Genomic DNA, 19879 nt, shown 5'->3' with positions numbered 1-19879 from the left:
CACTTACTGTCTATGGTTTACACAGATTTCAGAAGTATTACCTTTCACTGTGAAGATCTAAACATATTTAGATGTACAGGAAATTTCAATGGAAGACAATTTCAATATATCCATAGACAACGTTAAAATTTTTTCACAACCATATTTATTTGAACCAGAATACACAGACTAAGTACTCAGGAGCGATCCGCTGCAGCAGCACGTCTTCAAGCCTCAGAGAGACAGAGATCTCTTCAAAATTGGTGGTGTTTTAGTAGCAAGTGTTGTGAGATGCCAACAGAAGTGGAGAGCATATGTTTTCACGAATGGAACAACAAGACGACGACGAGGACATTGACAGTATCGCATCACACACCTGCCTGACTGAAGATACTGAGTTTTCTCCGCTGTTGAGACGCAGCGTTTTGCACATTGTGTTTAGTTTGCCACGTATAAACTGGAGGCGACGTCCAATGCCAGAGGGACCCAATGGCATGCTGTCAATAAAAATACAACACATTACTCACTTTATTGACAGCATGCCATTGGGTCCCTCTGGCATTGGACGTTGCCTCCAGTTTATACGTGGCAAACTAAACACAATGTCGGCCACCATCTTGGCAACGCCTCCAGGCAGCTATTTCAGAATAACAAGACCAGGCTCCTATCTAAATGAATTATGTATTATAATATAAATATAAAAAATATGTATAGAAACAGCAGTGAAATATAATAAAAATCGCTGTAAAATTTAGATGACTTTGCCCCAAAATAAGGTTTAAAACGCCTTTTTCCCCACAGGTTATACCTTTATTACGCATGCGCAAGGGTTCCTCAACTGTGGAACGTCAGTGGAACCAGACGATAGGCTTAAGTGTTTCCCGGCTTGACTGTTAAAAGCATTTGATTGGCTTTCCAGCGGGAGGGGCGGGACATGTGCACAAAACCGCCATCTTTGCTGTTACAGGTTTTCTTTATATAGTTTTATTGAGGATTTAGAAAGTGGCATGTCTCTTATAAACTGTCTCTGGTATAGCTCAAACATATTTAGAGTTTTTCTAAGTGAAGGTCAAGTATACTTAAATGACATTTTAAATATATTTCTGAGGAGTAAATAAAGCCCATTTCTGAGAAGTACATAAAAAGTCAACTAAAAGCATACTTTCCTGTTTAAAGTTAAAAAGAAGTATACTAATAGCACACTTGAATAAACTTATTTTTCGTAAGAGAATGGCTGACAAAGTTTGAAAGGATCTGCAATGCACAATGGAAGTAATTCCCTATAATACCCCCCAAAAAACCATGAGGTTGCCTCACTGACAAGGGTGCATCAACTGGGTTATGAATACCTACTCTGTGGCTTATTTAAGTTAATTATTTTTAAGAAATTGCAAGTTATCACAAATCATGTTTTGCTTTGTAATTATGGAATATGGAATGTAGAACGATATAAAGAAAATAAAAACGGTACTTACACTACACATTTTGGACTCATCAGCTCATGATTTTAGCATTTTAAAGGCTGGAGCAAAGCAAAATGTGAAAATTATTCTATGGTATTATTTTCTGAATGCACTGTATTTCCTGTCCCCTTCTACTTCCCAGAGCTCTGCTGTTATCTTAACCAGAGGAATGTAGGCTTGTACGCTATCAGTTGGTAAACATCACACAGTTTTTAGCTCTCCCTCCTACCCCGTTTCTGTTTGTCTAGGTCACTCAGACTGACCATGGGGGATTATGGCCGTATTGCAGTTGCGTCAGAAATGACCAGGTCCAACAGTGACATAAGAGAGCAATCAATACAAACGCCTTGACACCAGCTCACCTCCTGGTTAAAAGAAAGAGCAGTGGTAGGCTTTCAGACTGGCGTCAGCAGGTGTGTGTCTATCCTCAATGTGAGATCTACAAATGCATTTTTTCATGATCTATGAGTCAGGTCTGTGAGCGCTGGGATGATGAAAGGCGATGATGCAGAGGTGTGACAGTAATGCAGATGCTGGAATAGCAGCATGTCTTCATGTCTCTGGAGGTTAAAATAAAACTCGAGGTGCTCAGCCCCAGTCCAGTTTGAAAAGTATGTGTGGAACGCAGACTTGACCTTTTAGTCAGTTCATTATGTTGTGTGTGTGTATGTATTACATTAGTTTAGGAGCAAATATACACCCTAAAATGAGATAAATGTGACAACCTCCCATTTCGTGTCATCATTTGAAAAAATATACACATACTACACAAAAAGGTTAATTTAGTTAACATTAGGTATCATGCACTAACAGTACTTTTACAGGAATAATTACTATAGTTTAATGTTCATTAGTATTATTCATTAGGTTTTATTTATATGTAGAAAAAAAATGTATCATTAAAAGTTACTTCATGCTTAATTACACACAAACTGAGCTGGTAGACCTGACAAAGGAAGACTGAACCGACTGGGGCTTTTAAACACAGGATGATGAGTAAATAAGGAAACATCCCGCCCATCCCCCGAAGTTACGTCCTCACACCATAGAAACAACTGAAGGGGAGACACAGGTTGGAAATAAGGAGGAGGTTCCGGAGGAGGACGACAGGAGGAGACCAAAGGGGAGATGATGGATGGAGGAAACAGAGAGGAGAAGATGGAAGGCGGAGCCAGCATGGAAATGGGAGGGGCTTGGAGCAGGAGGTGTCCAGCTGGACTACCTCTTAACAAATAACACGTCAGCATTAAAAGGTATAATTGCTGCTTTTTGCCGTGCAAATTTTGTTTGTGATGAAAAGTTTTTGTCAGTTATTTTATCTACGGATTGTTGCATTACTTCTACAGATTTCTGCTCATTCAAAATCAGATACAGATGAAGTAGCACTTTAAAATGACATTTGTTTAAATGCATTATTGAGAGAGTGACTGTGTGTGAATAATTAAATGTTGTAGTAGCCCACATGTTTAAATCATGCTTGTGATTTACGTGTGATTTCTTGCTTAATATCCAGTTATATTATGGGCTGTTGGCATGAATTGTATTCTTAAAGGAATGGTGGTGGAGCGCTCTTGGAGATAGTGAAAACCATGACGCCCCAACTTTTAAAAAATCCGGTCCTCGCTCCAGTCAAAATCCCACCGCTCCACTCCACTCTCTGCTGAGGATCAAGGTGGTACTGGTGGGAGGAAGGAGCCCAACAGAGCTGGTGGGACAGAGTGACGAGGCGCAGCCAGAGGAGAGGAGTCAATGGCAGAGACAGAGGGACGAGTGAGCCCGGTGGAGCTGATGGATCAACAGGTGAAGGTGGAACCAAGGGAGCTAGGAGTTAAGGTGGAGCCACTGGGTCTACAGGCTGAGGCAGAGTCCAGGCCTCTGAGGTTGAAGGCGGAGGTGAGGGATACTCTGACCCTGGTGACACTGGAGGATGGCAGTCCCATGGGGCTCTGGGTAAGAAGTGGCACGGGCCGTAACCTCCTGGAAACCAGCGAAGAACGGAGATCCATTTCCCATGTCCACTCAACAAAGTTGGCGGAATTCGCTCGGGGACTGTGCTCTGACCACGGCATCATCTGGGTAGTTGGTGAGGTTTGCCAGTACCCAGAAAATTCTGGTGTGGGCCCTGAGCGATTTCTGCCCCTGCTCTTACCATTCACTGACGCATCCAGGTCGCACAAACTCCTGATTGTATGTCTGTTTGCCTCAAATATCGATTGCGAGTAAATTCACTTTCATCTTTGAAGGACTGTGATATGAAGAGTGTACAAAGTAACACATGTATAGCTATAGTTTGTTAGTGCATAGCACATAACGAGCACACTACCAGTATAAACAAAGATATCTATTTTTATAATATGTGTCACATGACTAAACTTGCGTCATCATTTTCAAAAGCCTCCATTTTCACAGTCTACACTACAATGCAAAATCTGCCTTTTCAAATTTATCCACTTTGGCCATGTCCACACTAATACATTTTCGTTTGAAAATGCATCTTTTTCTCTCCGTTTTGGCCTTCCATCCACACTGAGATGGCGTTTTAATCAAGGAAAACTGAGCTTTTTGAAAACGCTCTCCAAAGTGGATAAATTTGAACCTTATTTCCATACCACATTCATGGGAAAGGCTCATCAGGTTGTGGACAGTGCACGCACACGAACACAAATAAAACGTTCTTGTGCCCTCATGGTGTCTCTTACTGCTTCATTTTGCTCATGATATGCCTCGCTGCTGGGTCTTGTGCATGTGTGTGTGTCATCTGTCTTGCGTAAATGTCACAGTGTGTGTGTGTGTAAGCTACAGCCAATGGGGACAAACTCAGATGGAGTGGCCTGCTGCGACTGCACTGTGTGCATCCAGATGTTTGAGAGATGAAGGTGTTAGGTCAATATATCAGCTTGCATGTGCGTTCGTTTGTCGTGTGAGGTCTCTGGGGTTGGTGTCAGTTCAGATACCCTCTTTGCTGTTGTGTGTGTGTGTGTGTGAGAGAGAGAGATAAGAAGTGTGTATGACAGTAGCCATGCAGCCTTGTGTGAAAACCCAGCAGCCCTGGACAGGGTGACCCCATCAGGAGGAGGGTTAAATATTCATACCAGCCTGCACTGTGAAGATTCACTCTGCCCAGGGGAGAATACCAGGACAACCATCATGTCCAATGCTTTTCACATCACTGCTGGATCTGTGTGTGTGTGCGAGAGAGAGAGAGAGAGAGGAAGTGAGCATGAGAATGAAACAGCATTTTGCAGAGAGATGATGTTTTGTCCGCAGAAAATGTCATTTGCATGTGCGTATGTGTTTGTTTATAAGTGTGTGGGTGGTAAAAGAGAGACTGTATTGTTTGTTAAATTTGTAATTTTAATATCACTGAATGTTTTTTTCCATATTAAACAGTAAACAAAAAATGTTGTAGAGTTTACTTTGAAAAAGTTAACACTTGGAAATTAAATTTCTCATAGAATTACAAAGAAATGGGAAGTAACATTGAATTAATTATTATTAATTAGTGAACAGCATGAGTGAATCAAACTGAATCACAAACAAATTCATTCAACTTGATAAATTAATATAATGTATGCAGTCACAAGTGTGCATTAATTTATAACATTGTTGCACAATATTTGTGCCTAAACAGACTGTTTACCTTTGGTAAAATCACTGTAATGCACAGCCTTGAGCAGATTATTAGTACAATTCAGTTTATTAGATGCTAATAATCCTTGAAGGGTTATCGTGTTATCAGCTATCGTTCCACATATACAGTGCATTATAATCATACTTCCTGTGTGAAATCATTCAGAGCTCTTGGGCTCGAGTGTTAGTTTTGTGTGACAGCTTTGAAAGCACCTCACAGCACACTCTTACATCACTAGCTGACTGACTGCATGTAGGGTAATTCAATTATGTGAGTAATTTACATGCATGTATAGAATTATTAATAATTTGTCTTTTTGGAAGCAGGTAATTCATCATGTATAATGTACAGTGTAATGGTTCCTTATGCTGTGGGTGTTGGCACTTGCAGGCCCTACATCTTTGGCTTGAAAGTAATATGTATGTTTGTTCATTTTTTGTCAAGAACTCGAGGTGCTGTTCACAAGTAACCATATGAGTGAACCACAGACAGCAACTGCACAGCACATACGTGAGCCATCTCTAAAAATACCCGCAGCACACATCCGCTGCCACACTCGGGAGTCTTGCATTTAGCACATGCATTTCTGGTAATGAATATACTGTTCATACTGTTGTTTTTGTTGTTGAAGATGTTGTAGATTAGTGTTATCTGCTAGAACAGTATGTCTGCTTATAAGCCTGATATGATCAAAGATTTTGAAAACATTGGAAAACTTTATTATTTATTTCCCAGATGGGAAGTATATAAAGATTAATGCAGACTCAAATGGTATCATTGCAATATAAACTAAGCCAAAGGTACTAGTCACTCTGAAAAGGTTTAGTTTATGATAAGAACTAGCTGACTGTACATGACCCTGCTTATTATCCCACTTATTTATTACTACTTAGCAGATAAATATGTGAACATGGAATATTGATTTGAGTTGAAATTACCTTGTGCAAAGAAAACAATTTTTTTCCTTTTTGTGAAAGTATTCTTATTATTCCAAGCATATGACATTTTATTTAGAGCAGATAATCATGCGACTGGCCACATGAAATTTTAAAGGATCACAGAACTCTCTTTTCCACTGTGAATAAATCGCCACACACAAGTTTTATGACTGAAGTGCCATGTAAATTTATTTTAATAGACATCAACATGAGAAACAATTACCATCTGAACAGGGCTATGGTCAAGACAAGACAATGCATTTCATACCAAGCATCATAATGGAGAAGAAAGGTGATTTAAACGACGATGAACATGTCATGGTTGTTGGTGCCAGAAAAGCTTGTCTAAGTAATTCAGAAACTGCTGATCTCCTGGGATTTTCATGAACAACCATCTTTAAGATTTACACAGAATGGACTGAAAAAGAGAAAATAACAAGTAAGCAGCAGTTCTGGCGGTGAAAAGTCAGACTAGTTCAAGCTGATAGAAACACAACAGGAAACTCAAACATCAACTCTGAGCACTCAATAAGTTGAACATTGAAGCAGCAGAAACAGAAAAAGCAGAAGATCACACTGGGTGCCGCTCTTGTCAGCTAAGAACAGAAAAAACTGGGGCGACAATTCACACAGGCTTTGAAAATAGAAGATTGGGATAAGGTTTGCCTGGTCTGATGAGTCTTGTTTTCTGCTAAAATATTCAGATGATAGGGGCAGAATTTGGTGTAAACAGCATGGATCCATCCAAAATGTCGGAAAAATGTTTCCAACACAGTTGAATCTATACAATGAAGAATTAAAGCAGTTCTGAGAGCAAAACGGGGCACTGTATTTACTAAGGTTCCTCAAATCTTTTCCTGGAGGGCCAATGCGTTGTAGAGCTTAGCTCCAACCCTGATCAAACTTAGCTGTGATTTTCTAATGATCCTGAAAACATTGATTAGTAAGTTCAGGTGTGGTTGATTAGGGTTAGAGCTAAACTCTGCAGAAAAGTGGATCTTTGCTGTTCTTTCCCTCAGAACAGATCATTTTAAACCTGCTTTGATAAATTACCTCAGTCAAAGTCCCCTTTCCTGTTTCTCTATCTCATTTCTTTTCTACTTGAGCTCTGTATTTTGTAACTCCAGCAGCGCACTGACGTAATTCCTCCTCCGTGATGCAGACTGAACATTATTATTATTATTTTAAGTAAGAGGGATGGAAAGTGAGCATATAATTGTTTGTGTACTTTCACATGTGTATAAGAGAGATGGGGAGGGAAAAGGAATTAAAGAGTGGGAGGAATAACATTTCTTTGCAGTCTGCAAAATGGAAAGTCTCCTTGTCTTGCAAGTGCATTGTAGAGATAAGAGGAAGAAAAGGAAGAAGAGAGATAGAGGAATACTGCATGTGTGCAGCACATAAAATATCCAACTGAAAGAGGATGAAAACGAGAAAATAATCAGACATTACACAACACTTCCTGAGCATAAGGAGTGAAAGACGTTTCCCTTTGTGCGGGAATGAAAGACCAGAAATTCTGCAGTAAGCGTATCAAGCCGGGATGTTAGCAATCATGTCCCTAAATCCCCAAAAACTGTATCAGGTTACATATGTAAGCATAGTTCCCTGAGTAGGGAACGAGACACTGCGTCCTCTAGGGGCCGCTTTGGGGAACACCTCGTTGGGGCCCCGTGTCTGAAGCATACATTGAAAAAGCACCAACTTGTTGGCTGGCGACAGCCTCCGACGTCACTACCGGCGCAACTATAAATCAGCACCGGTAGAACACGTCATTATCTTCTTCGTTTGAAGCTTGCGTCCGAAGCATGGCAGGGAGCTAGAGGACACAGTGTCTCGTTCCCTACTCAGGGAACTATGGTTACATATGTAACCTGAGACAGTTCCCTTTCGAAGGAACTTCGAACTGCATCCTCTAGGGGCCGCTTTGGGGAACAGTATACCCACGCCGCCATGCTGAGGGGAGTACAGGCCAGAATCATGGCGAGCACTAAGTACCAACTCTACCATTTCCATGGGAGTTGCCCCTGGGACGTTAGACGGCTGTCTGTGACAGTACCCCTTATGGCCAAAAGGCCTAAGCTACATACCCAACTTAATTGTTAGGGCCTCGGCCCAGGGTAGAGCAGAAGTCTTGGAATAAGGAAAGATTCCTTTAAAGGGGTACGGCTAAGAATCTAGTATTTCTACCAAGTCTTGCCTGTCACACAGGGGCTACCGCTAGCTTACGCATAAGCTTGCTGAAAGACCTGTCTCAACAGTTCTATAATATCAACACCCTGTTTAGATAGGTATCCGAGGATACATAGGTGGAGTGGCGCCCAAGATGAACGGGGCTTTTACCAACTCAAGAAATGGCACGAAGCAACCGCGCAAAGCCCTCACCATATAGGATTTTAGAAAGAACAAAGAATGGTAGCATGCAAACTTACCACAGTTTGGATTTCAGAAAGTGTGCAAAGACTTCACGTGCACAATTACCATAGCATGGATTTTCAAATATTGTTCTAAGGAGGGGCTCTCGTGGCACCCTGATAGAGCAGCTCATAGATGGAATGTTGCATCTCAAAACAGTATGATTGAGAGTCATCAACTCGATCTATGGAAACAATACTGGAGCGCTCTGGGGAAAAAACAGAGAACTCAGTCTCAAATGAGAGGAGAACTCCGAGCTCAGAGTAGCGAGCTCTTAAGTGACCCTTTTTTGGAAAAAGGGGAGCGCTGCTAAGTTACCACAAGAATCACCCAAATAGCCCAAATTGACCCAAATGTATAAACAAATACACACTGGCTGAATGGAGCCCAAGGAACCAAGGTCTAATCATCTCAAGAAAGGGAACGAAGCGAAGCACGTAACCCTTATCGTACAAGATTTCAGAAAGTTTGCAGAGTCTTGCATACAAACTTACCACCTGTGGATTTTTAGAAAGTGCACAAAGTGTTCAAGTGCACACTGACCACCATGTGGTTTTGAGAAAGTACCGTAGCTTAGTGTTTGTACTTAAAGGTTCCTAAGCATCGCAGAGGCGCTGAATCTCACTGGAGAGGCAAGCTCAATTTTACACACCTCGGGCGAGGGGAGCATCACCTGAGGCAGCATATACAAGAAGACTTCTGTAACTGCCACCTCCACTTCCCGCTATATGCGACAGCACCCCTAAGCGACCAGGAAACCCCTCGGGTGCCCAGGCCGGACATTCATGAAATTCTCTGCAGTGCTGTGCCAGGCCTGATGATCAAGGAGGCTCCCTCAGAAACCTGTGATAATACCAATGATAATGCCGCCTAAAACCAGAACATGAAGCCGGATGGCTGGTGCTGGCGAGTGTTTAATAAACACTGTAACTGAGCACTGCAAAAAGAAACTCACAGAATTTATTAGTAGACATGTAACCACCACCAATTAAATACACATAAGTATATACAGAGAGGGTTACATTTACCCAACCTCCTGAGTTGGAGCCCCGCTCAAGGGGCACCTCCTTTTAGTCTGGACCATCAGTCAGGTGGTTGCTATGAACATAGAACCATAATAACATTATAGGTCCAGCATAGGAGACTGTTATGCTAGAGGTTTCCACCTAACCTCGATCAGATGGAGAGCTGGTGGTTACAGGGGAATTAGGAAGGGGAGGATAAAAGCAGAAGTCAACCCTCTGAAGTCGATTAACATATATACGCGTTATGAGGCTATTTTTTCCTGATAACCTCTTAGAATCCAGAGGGTTAAAAATCCCCAAAGGGAAGGAGTAGATACCTCGGTATCACTCTGATTCGGACGATCGTCTAGATCATACCCCTTAGGTTCTCCTTACCTCCTCGTGACCCACGATTCCTCTAACCCCTGCCCGCAGGTGGGGGAGCAGCACGAGTTGCGACACTAGCCTTCTGTGCCCATCTTTAATCCTCAAATCGAGACAGGCCAGGACCCCTATGTTGTTCGGGCTCAGACCTGGACCATCGTGGAACGAAGGATCTGAAAGCAGCAGAGTGCGCCTGCGTCTCCCTGAACTTCTCAAATCGCCGTTTCAACGGAAATACCGAAAAGCACGGAGAGAGATCTGTGGTGCGGTGCAGCTCAGCTACCTGATCAGTCTGATATGCTTGAAGCACCAGCATTGTGTGTAATAAAGCCACAGCCTGACCTGCTACTGCGTATGCCTTGCCATTTAAGCGAGATGATTTTCTGAAGGGGCTTAAATGGCAAGGAAGGAGATTAAGAGAGGATGTTTCCCCTGCAGAAAGAAAAAAAAATGTTGGCAGATGACTTTCATGTCGAAACCGATGGATGCAAGAAGAAAATGGCATCTTTCGTTTCTTTTTAATCTCTGTATGGAGATCATGCAGAAATAAAGGGCTGGAGGGTTATGGTCAAACCCTCCAGCTGGAGGGTTATGGTCAAAAGGTAATTTTTGATCAATAACCTCCAACAGCTCTACATACGCAGGGCAGGAGAATTAAGAAGGCTCAGCCTCAGTTTTTTCACCATCCTCCCGAGGCTCGTGTTAAAGATATAACATCATCCTCCCGAGGCTCTCTCTCGTCCGCCGCCCTTTTTTTTTTTCTTTTTTTTTTTACGAGCGCGAAAGGGAAAGTCCCTCTTTAAACCATTCAGACAGCTGTATTTTCACAAGCTCATTCTCTTCCACGCCTCAACACGGACAGGTCCTGAACCGCCGGAAGCAGATGGCTGCCTTTTTTTCCCCTTTTCTTTCAGAAGAGAGACAAATGAGAGTGGAGCTTTTTCCATTGAAAAAAACGCTCACAATGCACGCAGATTGCCTCCTCAAAGACATCGCGTGCGTGCTCTTCACCCAAACAAATGACGCAAAGATCGCGTGTGTCATCGGGTGTCAAATAACGCTGACACGGATGCACACATCGTCTAAACGCTTGCTAGTTGTCGCTATGATAAACAGAGAAAGATCGCCCTTACCGGTTCTTTCAGATGTACACTTGAAACAAAACAGTCAGTGAAGATGAAGAAGACAATGACGTGCTTTTCTTGTGCTTATTTATAGTCGCGCCGGTAGTGACGTCGGAGGCTGTCGCCGGCCAACAAGTTGGTGTTTTTTCAATGTATGCTTCAGATACAGGTCACGACGGGGTGTTCCCCAAAGCGGCCCCTAGAGGACGCAGTTCGAAGTTCCCTCGAAAGGGAACAACTTTATCCCACTGGTGTTTAACACATGTGGCAGATATGTTGTTCAAATCCACAAATGAGACATTGTGTTCTTGGGCCAGTGTTCGTCCATGTCTCGTCCAGCTCCAGGTCATGCAGCAAAATACAGAGGACAGGTTACATCACTGCCCTGTCCTCATTCCTCACTGACTCACATTGCTGTGAGAGTTAAAGTTAAAACATCTAGAGACAACACACAATTAATACCCATGGCTCCTAATGATATATAGAGGTCTTATGAAGAAAAACGTTCAGTCTGTGCAAGAAACTGAACATTATTTACAATATAATCCAAAAATATGCAGCGTCTCGTCCCTATTCCCAGGGAACCATTGTTACATGCGTAACCTAAAATGATCTCTTTCGAAAGGGAATTTGTGCTGTGTCCCATAGAGGGTGCTATTGGGAATGGTATACATACACCACCATGCTGAATTGCTTTATTGGCTGAGCTAAGTCAAATACTCAAAAGAGTCCTCACCCTAACAAGGCTAACAGGGACAAGCATCATAAATGGTTTTCCACAAATTATGTCTCATGCAGCCAAACAGATCTAATCTGTAATTGGTGCAAGCTATAACTTAAACTGCAGCACTTTTCTTTCTCTAATTCCACAGAATTAGACACAAAAAAAACAATAATATTGTTTGAGTCAACAAGGAAATCCACCTGTTTGACTTGTCCATGCTCAGCCTACAACCCCCGTGCTAAGTTCTGCCTCATCACAATGGCCCTGCGACCGGGGTGCAGGCGGTCAACTCTCATCCCTCAAGAGAGAGTCATGCCTGGGTGGAAACAATTATTGTGAAAAGCACACAATTTAACCTCAAGCTTACTAGTTCAAATCTCTCTGAAAAGAATGCACCACTGTAAGTGAGTGAAATGCCATGTGGTCAAGTTTACTGAATCATACTCAGAATTTCTGCTCTGCATTTAACCCATCCAAGTGCACACACACACAGTAGTGTATACACACAGTAGTGTATACACACCGTAACGTATCAGATCCCAACCAGACAAATTAAAGAGTCATTAAGGACTGTGCTTGAAACACGAGCCAAATTCCTCAGAAAGGCAACATGAGGTTGTAAATCATTCCTAGTGCCAGAGTCAGAAGCAAGATAACCAACCAACCAACTCTTTCACAGAACAGCTTTCAACATTAACACCACTGAAACAATTATTGACAATTTCAATTAGGAGAAGAGATTGTCAAATTTGGGGCAAGTAATCAAGATGCAACACCGGCCATCACATGTAAACCCATGAGAGTAATAAACAAGATCCTTGGATCGACTCCCCCCACCTAGCAGAACCAGACTGAAATTCCTAAGGGGACCTTTTAACCTCTGGTCCCCACAGAACATCTTTTGTCAGAGAATGGCACAGGAACCGTCTTTTCTAGATAAATGGGTCAAAATGAACTCAAAAGGACTTATAAATGAATATCAGTCCATTGCTTAACTCCATATTCATTTATATGTAACCCACACATTTGACTATCATGTTTATAATCACTTATTGTGTATGTCTTTTAATAACTATTGGATAGTGTGAGCTGTGTCCTGGGCACCTATCAGCGTCGCCCTGGCAACGAGGGAGATTCACCTGCACGCAATCACAGCGGGCTGATCAGTCCCAGCTGAAGCGGATGAGGAGAGGACTATAAACGCTGCGGCTGAAGTTGACAGAGGGAAGAGAGGATCTTCAGATGACTGAAACTAACGTTGTGTCTCTTGTCCCTCTAGAAAGCTGCGGATCGACCAGCCCGCCACCCGAGCACCGGACACCAAGTTCCCTTGCACTCAGCCGGCCGGCAAACAGGATCATGTGGCACCGAGGACGAGCACTGGACACTACAGGGTTCAGCACTACACAGAGCACAGTTCAATAAATACACCCTCCGGGGCTTCACTTTGCACAAAACCCTGTCGTGTGATTCTTCAGCCCGTTACAATAGCTTAAGGATACATATTCATGTTTAGTATGTATGTGTTTGAATCTTTTTTTGCTTGAAATGTTTCTGACTATCAGTTATTTGTCGAATGTATCATATTCGTGTTATAGGAATCATGTCCAAAATTATACCCTGCAAAAGCGGATTCGGACCACGTGCTTTATAAGATAAAATATGATTTATAATACCCCAAGCAAAGACAATATCTAATTGGTCAAGACAACATTCGAGGTGTGGCCAAAAGGCCAGTTTAAATACTCAGGACACCATCAAACTCTGTTTTTAGCTTTTAGCTTGCGTATAGCTTTTGCTATCAATCATGCCAGCTTTTAGCTTGTAGCTTTGCTTTTAGTCATGCTTTTAGTCATCACTGTTAGCGTTCTTTGTGCGCGGTTCCAGCGAGCTTCGGCCTGCACACTTGCTGCTACTTCGCCACGATGAGAAGAAACACCACCTAGTCTCGTCAAACTACTTCTGTTCTTTTACTTTAGTTTATTTTCTTTTCTGTTGAGAGTTTCGTGTTCTGAGATAAGTTTTGTAACGCCGTGTCTCCGAGTCTGACCTCGAGTGCCCGTTCAACTTCATCCAGCCACACAACTCTGCGTCTTCAGCCAATGCCCAACCACGGGCTTCCCAAGACATCACTTCAACCACTACTGAACTTCCAGCCAATCAGCAATATCGGGAAACCCCCTTTTCAACGAAACCCCTTTACACAGGAGATGCAAGTAACTCCTCCAGACTCCCATCTATACTGGTGTATCTAATATAATTTTAACCTCATTGAGGAACTCAATGCGAGGGTTAATTAAGTGATTGATGGCTATTCATATCTATGCAATTAAACATATTGCTGTAAACTTGGGATTCCACAATTTCATTCTTTTAAACTTATTCTTTCCTAACTTTCTATCTTCCTGCAATTTTTGTGAATGTGTGAGTGTATGCGTTTATGTGTTAGATTAGTTTATATGTCTTAGATTGATCTAATAAAGCCTTATTCATATTGAAAAGAGAAGTATCTTGTGTTTTGTGCTTACAAGTTAATGTCTTAAACTGCCGATCTTGTTACTGTGCTAATTGATAGTTTTTTCACTATACTTTGGATATTATCCAGCGCAGATTTGATGTTAAATGGCTTGTTCAGTGAATCGCAGGGCGTCTCAGTGATCAGCCGTGAAACAGTGATTCTGTTCAAAGTCCCTTTAAAATCTTAAATGATTCCCTTTGAGCTAAATTGACCTGTTTCCCTTACAAGACACAAACACCACCTGGGGAGTACTTGCTGTGGCTGTCAGTGGCTTGCTCAAGGGTCTCACCTCAGTCATGCTATTGAGGGTGGAGTGCTGGTTATTCACTTCCCTATCGAGAATTGCTGCAGGACCTGTGACTCGAAGCCACAATATTCCGGTTACAAGAGTGACTCTCTAATCATAAGCCACGATTTAAAGAAATGCCTTATAGAAATGCTAACCAATGTCCCTCAGGAGAGAACAGAAAGACAAAGTCTCTTGTATGAATCATAACTAGTGCATCCAGCTTGCTGGAGAAGAAGACAACATTCCACCCGAAAGCGTATACCCACATCAATCGAGAATAGGAATGGTGCGAATGGAGTTTCATCGAAAAAATCCTTTCAATACATGCATTCTCAGGAACTAAACCTACCATACATTTTCATGACTATTAAAGCATTGCGTTATTTGCTCAGCAACATGCTAACAGCAAACTCTATTGAAATAAATTGTGCTTCACATAAGGAGCAATATTTGTATGTCAGATGAAGCTTTTATCTGTGTAGGGCAGTTGTCGGTTGAGGATTTCAGTTAGGAAAATGCAAAAGGAAGCTGCCTATGCACTGACACAAAATTATCTATACTTTTAATAGTTAAGTTAACAGACATTTCCTTTATTGGACTTTTTTTGTTTGTGTTTGTTATAGTATAAAGTAGACAGCAAGTTAGCATGTTCGGTTTGGATGTATCAACTGGGATCTGTCGATCGCAAAGATTGTCACACAATGAAAATGTGTCACACAGTAGTGGAATATTACCTGACCTCTGATCAATTTTGTGCATATATGCAAAAACATGGCATCGATCGGTAAAATGCATGAAAACAGATCAGAAATGTAACTGCTGCTTTGGAATAAAAGCAGGTTGTTAGCTTGTTTTTTGTTTGTGCTTTATGATTAATCTGCTTGTCTGTGTTGTACATTTAGTGGGTTCCTGGGGATGCTTAATCTGAAATGTCTGAGTCCTGTCAGTTTTTAATTTATGCAGACGTTCCTTTGGAGATGACTCATGTCTGTCAGTTTGAGGGTTGGACTAGGGTTGGACATATGTTAGCATGCGGTCTTCTTGACTCACCGCCTGCTCTGCACGTGCTATGGAGGCCTTCTGCCTGCAAACACTTGTTCCTTGAATTTAACCACGAGTTTCATTAAGTCTGGCTTCTAACAGTTTAATAAAAGAACAAAGACTTCCCTTTCCAGAATATTTGGCCTGGATTTTGAGATTAAATGTGTCTTCCGTGAAACTTGTAAATTACTCTCATGTGTGACACCACAGCAGTCATTGACGGAGAAGTAACCCACACAGCCCACAGATAATGACGCCCAGCTGCATCCTCACATTCACTCTTTGTGTGTTATGTGTGAACTATTTTTTTTCTTCCTTCCCATCACAGTGACTGTATTTCCCAGCACACCTGCACTAAATTCAGTTGCTTTTGTTTCTACTTAGTGATTGTGTATTTGTTTGGTTGAAGCAATATGGATGTATAGCACGTTATTCTGGGATTTGTGTCTTCTTTAACTTGACATTTGAAGCCTGTGGTTAGTTTAGATTAGTGGGTGCATTTCCCTTTAACATGCTCAGGTTACATATGTAATATATGCATGCATGCATTAAATATGTATTAAATTTAAAACAGCAGAAGATTACAGTCCAAACAATACGCATGACTTTAATTATGCTGTGAACATAAAATATAAATTTTTGGGAAATGCATTATTTCTATAATGTGTGTGTGTGGTTGTGTGTGTGTATACAATGAAAGTCATTGGTCACCAAAACCATTTGCTAACTACTTCTCTTTAAATATCTTCTTATATTTTTGAAGAGTTGCATGAGATACTTGTACATATGGTCTTTTACATCTCTTATTTATGTTTCAGTTTACCATATATTGGCAGGTGACGTCAGCATAGCATTTTCTTCAGTCAGTTTATCTTTATTCAGGTGTGTGTGTGTGTGTGTGTGTGTGTGTGTGTGTCCTCTACACTGACACTCTCACCAGAGCCCATGATAATCTCATTATCACAGGTAAGTCTCTTAACTCCAGTGAGGATAATCTTATCATACAGAGCATAGGGAGATTCCCCTTTTTGAGGAAGGACAGGTGAACAATGAAGGAGGTATTATTGATCAATTATAGGCTATTCTATTCAATCAAAACAACTACACAGCCAATAAATAACCACAGCAAAAAAAGACAGATGCTTCATGTCTCAGTTTATATTGTGATAAGTGTAGTTCCTGCTGAGGATCAGTGTGCCTTGCCTGAACTCAGATCAGGCGAAGCAGGAGCAGCTGAGATGGAGCTCTCCCAGTGACATCAGGCTTTATCTCCTAACAGCTCTCTGACGCCAACCCACCCAGTTCGCACGTGTCGAGGAGAGGAGATGATTAAGGCCAGCTGCTTTATTGCGTGCACACTTACGCACACTTGCTCACACATAGTCACTATGAAAAATGGCTTAATGTTTTAATTAATGTCTCAGTTGTTTTCCCATAATGATGAGATTAAAATTACAATATTGCTTAAGTCTCCATGCTTTTCTGATATCTCTCATGAAAATTACTCTACTTCTGCTTACATCGAAACCCTCTTTCTGTCCCATCTTCACCTCCCTCTTCAAAAGAGTCATGTGCTTCCTGAGATGATGCTTCTAACATCACAGTTTTTTGGTTTGTTTGTTTTTCTTTAGAAATAATCTCACAAGACATTTGGATGAATTGTTTACTACCTAAAGTAATGCTTATTAAAGCGTCACTCGCATTTTCCTTTAGAAAATTTAATACACATGCATTATATTAACTTTCCAGCAAATAGAGCGCATCCAAATAGGAAGTAGCGAGGGTGTTGAAAGGTCACGGGTTTCACATTACGTCACAAACAATGTATGCATCCTTAAATGGTTTCCATTTGAGTGCACTTATAAAAGGAAACACTTTAACATTAGACAGAAAGCTAGCTGCTCCATTACATTTGACCTTGTTTAGTTAAAATGCCAGAGAGTGCCTTGAAAGATGACATGTCCTTTAAATGCCCTAAAGGCAGATCTTCAGAAGGGACTTAACTGTGATTCATGTCTACAATTCAACTCTGCCCTTGTGTTTGAAGGCCAGACATCTCATAGCTGTCAGGTCTGCGTGTCAGCTTATCAATCACTGCTCATAATCTTCTCAAAGATGCCCTGATTATGAGGTCAGGGACTGCCTCTTCATAACCCTTACAGCTGGAAGTTATTTTATCCTGTACCTCAGGGTCTTTAAATGGGATTTCAGGGTTGAAGAATGTTAGTCAAAATGGTGTCAATTCACACCTTATTTGTCCTCTGTGAGCTTTTAGAGAGACCTCCTCTCTGAACATGAGAACGTGATACTTTTGTACACAGAATGGGAAATTAATGATACTTAATGGATCATTATCTGACAGATTTTCTTAGGTCTCATTTTACTTATGAGATTACAATGTGAGAATAACAAATGTTGAAAACTCCTCATCCAAATATTTTAACCTACTAATGCTAAGGTTGATATTGCAAAGGACGGAGCTTTACTTGAACTGGACCATTGCATTACATTTGACATGATACAATGGATGTTATAAGTTACACTGAGTGAATACAACATTAATAACAATAAAAAATGTTTCTTGAGCAGCAAATCATCATATTAAGATGATTTCTAAAGGATCAAGTCACACTGAAGACTGGAGCATGCCGAAAATACAGCTTTGACATCACAGGAATAAACAACGTTTTACCACAGAAAGCAGGTATTTTAAACATGTAACATTATTTCAAAATATTACTGTTTTTGCCGTAGCAAACTTTTTAATGATTAAAGTATGAATTGACGTCATGACTCACAAGCAAGTTTTGGAGTCTGGCCTTTGTAGAAAGCACATTTCTATTTACATTTAGTCATGTAGCAGAATCAGAATCAGAATCAGAATGAGCTTTATTGCCAGGTATGTTTACACATACGAGGAATTTGTTTTCGTGACAGAAGCTCCGCAGTACAACAGAATGACAGCGACAGAACATAAAACACATAATAAAAGAATAAAAAATACAAATATGTAGACAGTGAATGACAATATACAAATGACAATTGTAGGCAGGTATATTACAAAGTGAAGTTATGTATGTACATATATATTGTGTGCAAAATTTAAGTGTATACTAAGTATGTGTGTTAGATAAATAAAGTGTGTGTGTATATAAATATAAAGTGTAGTGTGTTCGCCATTATTGTCAGCTGTTCATAAGATGGATTGCCTGAGGGAAGAAACTGGTCCTGTGTCTGGTCGTTCTAGTGCTCAGTGCTCTGTAGCGTCGACCAGATGGCAACAGTTCAAAGAGGGAGTGTGCAGGATGTGAGGGGTCCAGGGTGATTTTGACAGCCCTTTTTCTCACTCTGGATAAGTACAGTTCTTGAATAGAAGGGAGGGTTGTACCGATGATTCGCTCAGCAGTCCGGACTACCCTCTGTAGTCTTCTGAGGTCAGATTTAGAAGCTGAGCTGAACCAGACAGTTACTGAAGTGCAGAGGATGGATTCGATGATGGTGGAGTAGAACTGTTTCAGCAGCTCCTGTGGCAGGTTTAACTTCCTCAGCTGGCGGAGGAAGTACAACCTCTGCTGGGCCTTTTTCACGATGGAGTCAATGTGAATGTCCCACTTCAGGTCCTGAGAGATAGTGGTGCCCAGGAACCTGAATGACTCCACTGCAGTCACAGTGCTGTTCATGATGGTGAGTGGGGGGAGTGCAGGGGGGTTTCTCCTGAAGTCCACGATCATCTCTACTGTTTTGAGCGTGTTAAGCTCCAGGTTGTTTAGAGAGCACCAGACAGCCAGCTCTTTTACCTCCTGTCTCTAAGCAGACTCGTCACCGTCCTGAATGAGGCCGATGAGTGTGGTGTCGTCTGCAAACTTCAGGAGCTTGACAGAGGGGTCCTTAGATGTGCAATCGTTGGTGTACAGGGAGAAGAGCAGTGGGGAGAGAACGCAGCCCTGGGGAGCTCCGGTGCTGATTGTACGGGTGCTGGATGTGAATTTTCCCAACCTCACTAGCTGCGGCCTGTCTGTCTGGAAGCTGTTGATCCACTGGCAGATGGAGGTGGGCACAGAGAGCTGATTTAGTTTGGGCAGGAGGAGGTTTGGGATGATCGTGTTGAAGGCCGAGCTGAAGTCCACAAACAGGATCCTCACATAAGTCCCCTCTAGGTGTTGCAGAACATAATGCAGTCCAATGTTTACTGCATCATCCACAGACCTGTTTGCTCTGTAGGCAAACTGAAGATGGTCCAGCAAGGGTCCAGTGATGTCCTTCAGGTGGGCCAGCACCAGTTTTTCAAATGACTTCATGACTACAGACGTTAGAGCCACAGGCCTGTAGTCATTTAGTCCTGTAATTTTGGGTTTCTTAGGGATGGGGA

The sequence above is a fragment of the Carassius auratus genome, chromosome 34 (genome assembly GCF_003368295.1).
Source record: "Carassius auratus strain Wakin chromosome 34, ASM336829v1, whole genome shotgun sequence".
NCBI lineage: Eukaryota > Metazoa > Chordata > Actinopteri > Cypriniformes > Cyprinidae > Carassius > Carassius auratus.
The sequence above is the reverse complement of the archived record's forward strand: the minus strand, read 5'-3'. Positions refer to the sequence as shown.